This window comes from Pleurodeles waltl, chromosome 9 (genome assembly GCF_031143425.1).
Source record: "Pleurodeles waltl isolate 20211129_DDA chromosome 9, aPleWal1.hap1.20221129, whole genome shotgun sequence".
Lineage (NCBI taxonomy): Eukaryota > Metazoa > Chordata > Amphibia > Caudata > Salamandridae > Pleurodeles > Pleurodeles waltl.
This window is the reverse complement of record NC_090448.1, coordinates 298,329,724-298,339,761: the sequence shown is the minus strand read 5'-3', so window position 1 is coordinate 298,339,761 and position 10,038 is coordinate 298,329,724.

Genomic DNA, 10,038 nt, shown 5'->3' with positions numbered 1-10,038 from the left:
CCTTCCACCCAGCGTTTCCCCAAGTCTCCCGATAAAAATGATACCTCACTTGTGTGGGTAGGCCAAGCGCCCGCGACAGGAAATGCCCCAAAATGCAACGTGGACACATCACATTTTTTTAAAGAAAACAGAGGTGTTTTTTGCAAAGTGCCTACCTGTAGATTTTGGCCTCTAGCTCAGCCGGCACCTAGGGAAACCTACCAAACCTGTGCATTTTTGAAAACTAGAGACCTAGGGGAATCCAAGATGGGGTGACTTGTGGGGCTCTGACAAGGTTATGTTACCCAGAATAATTTGCAAACCTCAACATTTGGCTACAAAAACATGTTTTCCTCACATTTCGGTGACAGAAAGTTCTGGAATTTGAGAGGAGCCACAAATTTCCTTCCACCCAGCGTTCCCCCAAGTCTCCCGGTAAAAATGATACCTCACTTGTGTGGGTTGGCCAAGCGCACGTGACAGGAAATGCCTCAAAACACACCGTGGACACATCACATTTTGTGAAAGAAAACAGAGGTGTTTTTTGCAAAGTGCCTACCTGTAGATTTTGGCCTCTAGCTCAGCCGGCACCTAGGGAAACCTAACAAACCTGTGTATTTTTGAAAACTAGGGACCTAGTGGAATCTAAGATGGGGTGACTTGTGGGGCTCTGACCAGGTTCTGTTACCCAGAATCCTTTGCAGACCTCAAAATTTGGCTAAAAAAACAAGTTTTCCTCCCATTTCGGTGACAGAAAGTTCTGGAATCAGAGAGGAGCCACAAATTTCCTTCCACCCAGCGTTCCCCCAAGTCTCCCGGTAAAAATGATACCTCACTTGTGTGGGTAGGCCTAGCGCCCGCGACAGGAAATGACCCAAAACACAACGTGGACACATCACATTTTTTTAAAGAAAACAGAGGTGTTTTTTGCAAAGTGCCTACCTGTAGATTTTGGCCTCTAGCTCAGCCGGCACCTAGGGAAACCTAACAAACCTGTGTATTTTTGAAAACTAGGGACCTAGTGGAATCTAAGATGGGGTGACTTGTGGGGCTCTGACCAGGTTCTGTTACCCAGAATCCTTTGCAGACCTCAAAATTTGGCTAAAAAAACAAGTTTTCCTCCCATTTCGGTGACAGAAAGTTCTGGAATCTGAGAGGAGCCACAAATTTCCTTCCACCCAGCGTTTCCCCAAGTCTCCCGATAAAAATGATACCTCACTTGTGTGGGTAGGCCAAGCGCCCGCGACAGGAAATGCCCCAAAATGCAACGTGGACACATCACATTTTTTTAAAGAAAACAGAGGTGTTTTTTGCAAAGTGCCTACCTGTAGATTTTGGCCTCTAGCTCAGCCGGCACCTAGGGAAACCTACCAAACCTGTGCATTTTTGAAAACTAGAGACCTAGGGGAATCCAAGATGGGGTGACTTGTGGGGCTCTGACAAGGTTATGTTACCCAGAATAATTTGCAAACCTCAACATTTGGCTACAAAAACATGTTTTCCTCACATTTCGGTGACAGAAAGTTCTGGAATTTGAGAGGAGCCACAAATTTCCTTCCACCCAGCGTTCCCCCAAGTCTCCCGGTAAAAATGATACCTCACTTGTGTGGGTAGGCCAAGCGCCCGTGACAGGAAATGCCTCAAAACACAACGTGGACACATCACATTTTGTGAAAGAAAACAGAGGTGTTTTTTGCAAAGTGCCTACCTGTAGATTTTGGCCTCTAGCTCAGCCGGCACCTAGGGAAACCTACCAAACCTGTGTATTTTTTAAAACTAGGGACCTAGGGGAATCTAAGATGGGGTGACTTGTGGGGCTCTGACTAGGTTATGTTACCCAGAATCCTTTGCAAACCTCAAAATTTGGCAAAAAAAACATGTTTTCCTCACATTTCGGTGAAAGAAAGTTCTGGAATCTGGGAGGAGCCACAAATTTCCTTCCACCCAGCGTTCCCCCAAGTCTCCCGGTAAAAATGATACCTCACTTGTGTGGGTAGGCCAAGCGTCCGTGACAGGAAATGCCTCAAAACACAACGTGGACACATCACATTTTGTGAAAGAAAACAGAGGTGTTTTTTGCAAAGTGCCTACCTGTAGATTTTGGCCTCTAGCTCAGCCGGCACCTAGGGAAACGTACCAAACCTGTGTATTTTTGAAAACTAGGGACCTAGGGGAATCTAAGATGGGGTGACCTTTGGGGCTCTGGCCAGGTTCTGTTACCCAGAATCCTTTGCAGACCTCAAAATTTGGCTAAAAAAACAAGTTTTCCTCCCATTTCGGTGACAGAAAGTTCTGGAATCAGAAAGGAGCCACAAATTTCCTTCCACCCAGCGTTTCCCCAAGTCTCCCGATAAAAATGATACCTCACTTGTGTGGGTAGGCCAAGCGCCCGCGACAGGAAATGCCCCAAAACGCAACGTGGACACATCACATTTTTTTAAAGAAAACAGAGGTGTTTTTTGCAAAGTGCCTACCTGTAGATTTTGGCCTCTAGCTCAGCCGGCACCTAGGGAAACCTACCAAACCTGTGCATTTTTGAAAACTAGAGACCTAGGGGAATCCAAGATGGGGTGACTTGTGGGGCTCTGACAAGGTTATGTTACCCAGAATAATTTGCAAACCTCAACATTTGGCTACAAAAACATGTTTTCCTCACATTTCGGTGACAGAAAGTTCTGGAATCTGAGAGGAGCCACAAATTTCCTTCCACCCAGCGTTCCCCCAAGTCTCCCGGTAAAAATGATACCTCACTTGTGTGGGTAGGCCAAGCGCCCGTGACAGGAAATGCCTCAAAACACAACGTGGACACATCACATTTTGTGAAAGAAAACAGAGGTGTTTTTTGCAAAGTGCCTACCTGTAGATTTTGGCCTCTAGCTCAGCCGGCACCTAGGGAAACCTAACAAACCTGTGTATTTTTGAAAACTAGGGACCTAGGGGAATCTAAGATGGGGTGACTTGTGGGGCTCTGACCAGGTTCTGTTACCCAGAATCCTTTGCAGACCTCAAAATTTGGCTAAAAAAACAAGTTTTCCTCCCATTTCGGTGACAGAAAGTTCTGGAATCAGAGAGGAGCCACAAATTTCCTTCCACCCAGCGTTTCCCCAAGTCTCCCGATAAAAATGATACCTCACTTGTGTGGGTAGGCCAAGCGCCCGCGACAGGAAATGCCCCAAAACGCAACGTGGACACATCACATTTTTTTAAAGAAAACAGAGGTGTTTTTTGCAAAGTGCCTACCTGTAGATTTTGGCCTCTAGCTCAGCCGGCACCTAGGGAAACCTACCAAACCTGTGCATTTTTGAAAACTAGAGACCTAGGGGAATCCAAGATGGGGTGACTTGTGGGGCTCTGACAAGGTTATGTTACCCAGAATAATTTGCAAACCTCAACATTTGGCTACAAAAACATGTTTTCCTCACATTTCGGTGTCAGAAAGTTCTGGAATTTGAGAGGAGCCACAAATTTCCTTCCACCCAGCGTTCCCCCAAGTCTCCCGGTAAAAATGATACCTCACTTGTGTGGGTAGGCCAAGCGCCCGTGACAGGAAATGCCTCAAAACACAACGTGGACACATCACATTTTGTGAAAGAAAACAGAGGTGTTTTTTGCAAAGTGCCTACCTGTAGATTTTGGCCTCTAGCTCAGCCGGCACCTAGGGAAACCTACCAAACCTGTGTATTTTTTAAAACTAGGGACCTAGGGGAATCTAAGATGGGGTAACTTGTGGGGCTCTGACCAGGTTCAGTTACCCAGAATCCTTTGCAAACCTCAAAATTTGGCTAAAAAAACAAGTTTTCCTCCCATTTCAGTGACAGAAAGTTCTGGAATCAGAGAGGAGCCACAAATTTCCTTCCACCCAGCGTTCCACCAAGTCTCCCGGTAAAAATGATACCTCACTTGTGTGGGTAGGCCTAGCGCCCGCGACAGGAAATGACCCAAAACACAACGTGGACACATCACATTTTTTTAAAGAAAACAGAGGTGTTTTTTGCAAAGTGCCTACCTGTAGATTTTGGCATCTAGCTCAGCCGGCACCTAGGGAAACCTACCAAACCTGTGCATTTTTGAAAACTAGAGACCTAGGGGAATCTAAGATGGGGTGACTTGTGGGGCTCTGACCAGGTTCTGTTACCCAGAATCCTTTGCAAACCTCAAAATTTGGCAAAAAAAACATGTTTTCCTCACATTTCGGTGAAAGAAAGTTCTGGAATCTGAGAGTAGCCACAAATTTCCTTCCACCCAGCGTTCCCCCAAGTCTCCCAGTAAAAATGATACCTCACTTGTGTGGGTAGGCCAAGCGTCCGTGACAGGAAATGCCTCAAAACACAACGTGGACACATCACATTTTGTGAAAGAAAACAGAGGTGTTTTTTGCAAAGTGCCTACCTGTAGATTTTGGCCTCTAGCTCAGCCGGCACCTAGGGAAACGTACCAAACCTGTGTATTTTTGAAAACTAGGGACCTAGGGGAATCTAAGATGGGGTGACTTTTGGGGCTCTGGCCAGGTTCTGTTACCCAGAATCCTTTGCAGACCTCAAAATTTGGCTAAAAAAACAAGTTTTCCTCCCATTTCGGTGACAGAAAGTTCTGGAATCAGAGAGAAGCCCCATATTTCCTTCCACCCAGCGTTTCCCCAAGTCTCCCGATAAAAATGATACCTCACTTGTGTGGGTAGGCCAAGCGCCCGCGACAGGAAATGCCCCAAAACGCAACGTGGACACATCACATTTTTTTAAAGAAAACAGAGGTGTTTTTTGCAAAGTGCCTACCTGTAGATTTTGGCCTCTAGCTCAACCGGCACCTAGGGAAACCTACCAAACCTGTGCATTTTTGAAAACTAGAGACCTAGGGGAATCCAAGATGGGGTGACTTGTGGGGCTCTGACAAGGTTATGTTACCCAGAATAATTTGCAAACCTCAACATTTGGCTACAAAAACATGTTTTCCTCACATTTCGGTGACAGAAAGTTCTGGAATCTGAGAGGAGCCACAAATTTCCTTCCACCCAGCGTTCCCCCAAGTCTCCCGGTAAAAATGATACCTCACTTGTGTGGGTAGGCCAAGCGCCCGTGACAGGAAATGCCTCAAAACACAACGTGGACACATCACATTTTGTGAAAGAAAACAGAGGTGTTTTTTGCAAAGTGCCTACCTGTAGATTTTGGCCTCTAGCTCAGCCGGCACCTAGGGAAACCTACCAAACCTGTGTATTTTTGAAAACTAGGGACCTAGGGGAATCTAAGATGGGGTGACTTGTGGGGCTCTGACCAGGTTCTGTTACCCAGAATCCTTTGCAGACCTCAAAATTTGGCTAAAAAAACAAGTTTTCCTCCCATTTCGGTGACAGAAAGTTCTGGAATCAGAGAGGAGCCACAAATTTCCTTCCACCCAGCGTTTCCCCAAGTCTCCTGATAAAAATGATACCTCACTTGTGTGGGTAGGCCAAGCGCCCGCGACAGGAAATGCCCCAAAACGCAACGTGGACACATCACATTTTTTTAAAGAAAACAGAGGTGTTTTTTGCAAAGTGCCTACCTGTAGATTTTGGCCTCTAGCTCAGCCGGCACCTAGGGAAACCTACCAAACCTGTGCATTTTTGAAAACTAGAGACCTAGGGGAATCCAAGATGGGGTGACTTGTGGGGCTCTGACAAGGTTATGTTACCCAGAATAATTTGCAAACCTCAACATTTGGCTACAAAAACATGTTTTCCTCACATTTCGGTGACAGAAAGTTCTGGAATCTGAGAGGAGCCACAAATTTCCTTCCACCTAGCGTTCCCCCAAGTCTCCCGGTAAAAATGATACCTCACTTGTGTGGGTAGGCCAAGCGCCCGTGACAGGAAATGCCTCAAAACACAACGTGGACACATCACATTTTGTGAAAGAAAACAGACGTGTTTTTTGCAAAGTGCCTACCTGTAGATTTTGGCCTCTAGCTCAGCCGGCACCTAGGGAAACCTACCAAACCTGTGTATTTTTTAAAACTAGGGACCTAGGGGAATCTAAGACGGGGTGACTTGTGGGGCTCTGACCAGGTTCAGTTACCCAGAATCCTTTGCAAACCTCAAAATTTGGCTAAAAAAACAAGTTTTCCTCCCATTTCGGTGACAGAAAGTTCTGGAATCTGAGAGGAGCCACAAATTTCCTTCCACCCAGCGTTTCCCCAAGTCTCCCGATAAAAATGATACCTCACTTGTGTGGGTAGGCCAAGCGCCCGCGACAGGAAATGCCCCAAAACGCAACGTGGACACATCACATTTTTTTAAAGAAAACAGAGGTGTTTTTTGCAAAGTGCCTACCTGTAGATTTTGGCCTCTAGCTCAGCCAGCACCTAGGGAAACCTACCAAACCTGTGCATTTTTGAAAACTAGAGACCTAGGGGAATCCAAGATGGGGTGACTTGTGGGGCTCTGACAAGGTTATGTTACCCAGAATAATTTGCAAACCTCAACATTTGGCTACAAAAACATGTTTTCCTCACATTTCGGTGACAGAAAGTTCTGGAATCTGAGAGGAGCCACAAATTTCCTTCCACCCAGCGTTCCCCCAAGTCTCCCGGTAAAAATGATACCTCACTTGTGTGGGTTGGCCAAGCGCACGTGACAGGAAATGCCTCAAAACACACCGTGGACACATCACATTTTGTGAAAGAAAACAGAGGTGTTTTTTGCAAAGTGCCTACCTGTAGATTTTGGCCTCTAGCTCAGCCGGCACCTAGGGAAACCTAACAAACCTGTGTATTTTTGAAAACTAGGGACCTAGGGGAATCTAAGATGGGGTGACTTGTGGGGCTCTGACCAGGTTCTGTTACCCAGAATCCTTTGCAGACCTCAAAATTTGGCTAAAAAAACAAGTTTTCCTCCCATTTCGGTGACAGAAAGTTCTGGAATCAGAGAGGAGCCACAAATTTCCTTCCACCCAGCGTTCCCCCAAGTCTCCCGGTAAAAATGATACCTCACTTGTGTGGGTAGGCCTAGCGCCCGCGACAGGAAATGACCCAAAACACAACGTGGACACATCACATTTTTTTAAAGAAAACAGAGGTGTTTTTTGCAAAGTGCCTACCTGCAGATTTTGGCCTCTAGCTCAGCCGGCACCTAGGGAAAGCTACCAAACCTGTGCCTTTTTGAAAACTAGAGACCTAGGGGAATCCAAGATGGGGTGACTTGTGGGGCTCTGACCAGGTTCAGTTACCCAGAATCCTTTGCAAACCTCAAAATTTGGCTAAAAAAACAAGTTTTCCTCCGATTTCGGTGACAGAAAGTTCTGGAATCTGAGAGGAGCCACAAATTTCCTTCCACCCAGCGTTTCCCCAAGTCTCCCGATAAAAATGATACCTCACTTGTGTGGGTAGGCCAAGCGCCCGCGACAGGAAATGCCCCAAAATGCAACGTGGACACATCACATTTTTTTAAAGAAAACAGAGGTGTTTTTTGCAAAGTGCCTACCTGTAGATTTTGGCCTCTAGCTCAGCCGGCACCTAGGGAAACCTACCAAACCTGTGCATTTTTGAAAACTAGAGACCTAGGGGAATCCAAGATGGGGTGACTTGTGGGGCTCTGACAAGGTTATGTTACCCAGAATAATTTGCAAACCTCAACATTTGGCTACAAAAACATGTTTTCCTCACATTTCGGTGACAGAAAGTTCTGGAATTTGAGAGGAGCCACAAATTTCCTTCCACCCAGCGTTCCCCCAAGTCTCCCGGTAAAAATGATACCTCACTTGTGTGGGTTGGCCAAGCGCACGTGACAGGAAATGCCTCAAAACACACCGTGGACACATCACATTTTGTGAAAGAAAACAGAGGTGTTTTTTGCAAAGTGCTTACCTGTAGATTTTGGCCTCTAGCTCAGCCGGCACCTAGGGAAACCTAACAAACCTGTGTATTTTTGAAAACTAGGGACCTAGGGGAATCTAAGATGGGGTGACTTGTGGGGCTCTGACCAGGTTCTGTTACCCAGAATCCTTTGCAGACCTCAAAATTTGGCTAAAAAAACAAGTTTTCCTCCCATTTCGGTGACAGAAAGTTCTGGAATCAGAGAGGAGCCACAAATTTCCTTCCACCCAGCGTTCCCCCAAGTCTCCCGGTAAAAATGATACCTCACTTGTGTGGGTAGGCCTAGCGCCCGCGACAGGAAATGCCCCAAAACGCAACGTGGACACATCACATTTTTTTAAAGAAAACAGAGGTGTTTTTTGCAAAGTGCCTACCTGCAGATTTTGGCCTCTAGCTCAGCCGGCACCTAGGGAAAGCTACCAAACCTGTGCCTTTTTGAAAACTAGAGACCTAGGGGAATCCAAGATGGGGTGACTTGTGGGGCTCTGACCAGGTTCAGTTACCCAGAATCCTTTGCAAACCTCAAAATTTGGCTAAAAAAACAAGTTTTCCTCCGATTTCGGTGACAGAAAGTTCTGGAATCTGAGAGGAGCCACAAATTTCCTTCCACCCAGCGTTTCCCCAAGTCTCCCGATAAAAATGATACCTCACTTGTGTGGGTAGGCCAAGCGCCCGCGACAGGAAATGCCCCAAAATGCAACGTGGACACTTCACATTTTTTTAAAGAAAACAGAGGTGTTTTTTGCAAAGTGCCTACCTGTAGATTTTGGCCTCTAGCTCAGCCGGCACCTAGGGAAACCTACCAAACCTGTGCATTTTTGAAAACTAGAGACCTAGGGGAATCCAAGATGGGGTGACTTGTGGGGCTCTGACAAGGTTATGTTACCCAGAATAATTTGCAAACCTCAACATTTGGCTACAAAAACATGTTTTCCTCACATTTCGGTGACAGAAAGTTCTGGAATTTGAGAGGAGCCACAAATTTCCTTCCACCCAGCGTTCCCCCAAGTCTCCCGGTAAAAATGATACCTCACTTGTGTGGGTAGGCCAAGCGCCCGTGACAGGAAATGCCTCAAAACACAACGTGGACACATCACATTTTGTGAAAGAAAACAGAGGTGTTTTTTGCAAAGTGCCTACCTGTAGATTTTGGCCTCTAGCTCAGCCGGCACCTAGGGAAACCTACCAAACCTGTGTATTTTTTAAAACTAGGGACCTAGGGGAATCTAAGATGGGGTGACTTGTGGGACTCTGACTAGGTTATGTTACCCAGAATCCTTTGCAAACCTCAAAATTTGGCAAAAAAAACATGTTTTCCTCACATTTCGGTGAAAGAAAGTTCTGGAATCTGGGAGGAGCCACAAATTTCCTTCCACCCAGCGTTCCCCCAAGTCTCCCGGTAAAAATGATACCTCACTTGTGTGGGTAGGCCAAGCGTCCGTGACAGGAAATGCCTCAAAACACAACGTGGACACATCACATTTTGTGAAAGAAAACAGAGGTGTTTTTTGCAAAGTGCCTACCTGTACATTTTGGCCTCTAGCTCAGCCGGCACCTAGGGAAACGTACCAAACCTGTGTATTTTTGAAAACTAGGGACCTAGGGGAATCTAAGATGGGGTGACCTTTGGGGCTCTGGCCAGGTTCTGTTACCCAGAATCCTTTGCAGACCTCAAAATTTGGCTAAAAAAACAAGTTTTCCTCCCATTTCGGTGACAGAAAGTTCTGGAATCAGAAAGGAGCCACAAATTTCCTTCCACCCAGCGTTTCCCCAAGTCTCCCGATAAAAATGATACCTCACTTGTGTGGGTAGGCCAAGCGCCCGCGACAGGAAATGCCCCAAAACGCAACGTGGACACATCACATTTTTTTAAAGAAAACAGAGGTGTTTTTTGCAAAGTGCCTACCTGTAGATTTTGGCCTCTAGCTCAGCCGGCACCTAGGGAAACCTACCAAACCTGTGCATTTTTGAAAACTAGAGACCTAGGGGAATCCAAGATGGGGTGACTTGTGGGGCTCTGACAAGGTTATGTTACCCAGAATAATTTGCAAACCTCAACATTTGGCTACAAAAACATGTTTTCCTCACATTTCGGTGACAGAAAGTTCTGGAATTTGAGAGGAGCCACAAATTTCCTTCCACCCAGCGTTCCCCCAAGTCTCCCGGTAAAAATGATACCTCACTTGTGTGGGTTGGCCAAGCGCACGTGACAGG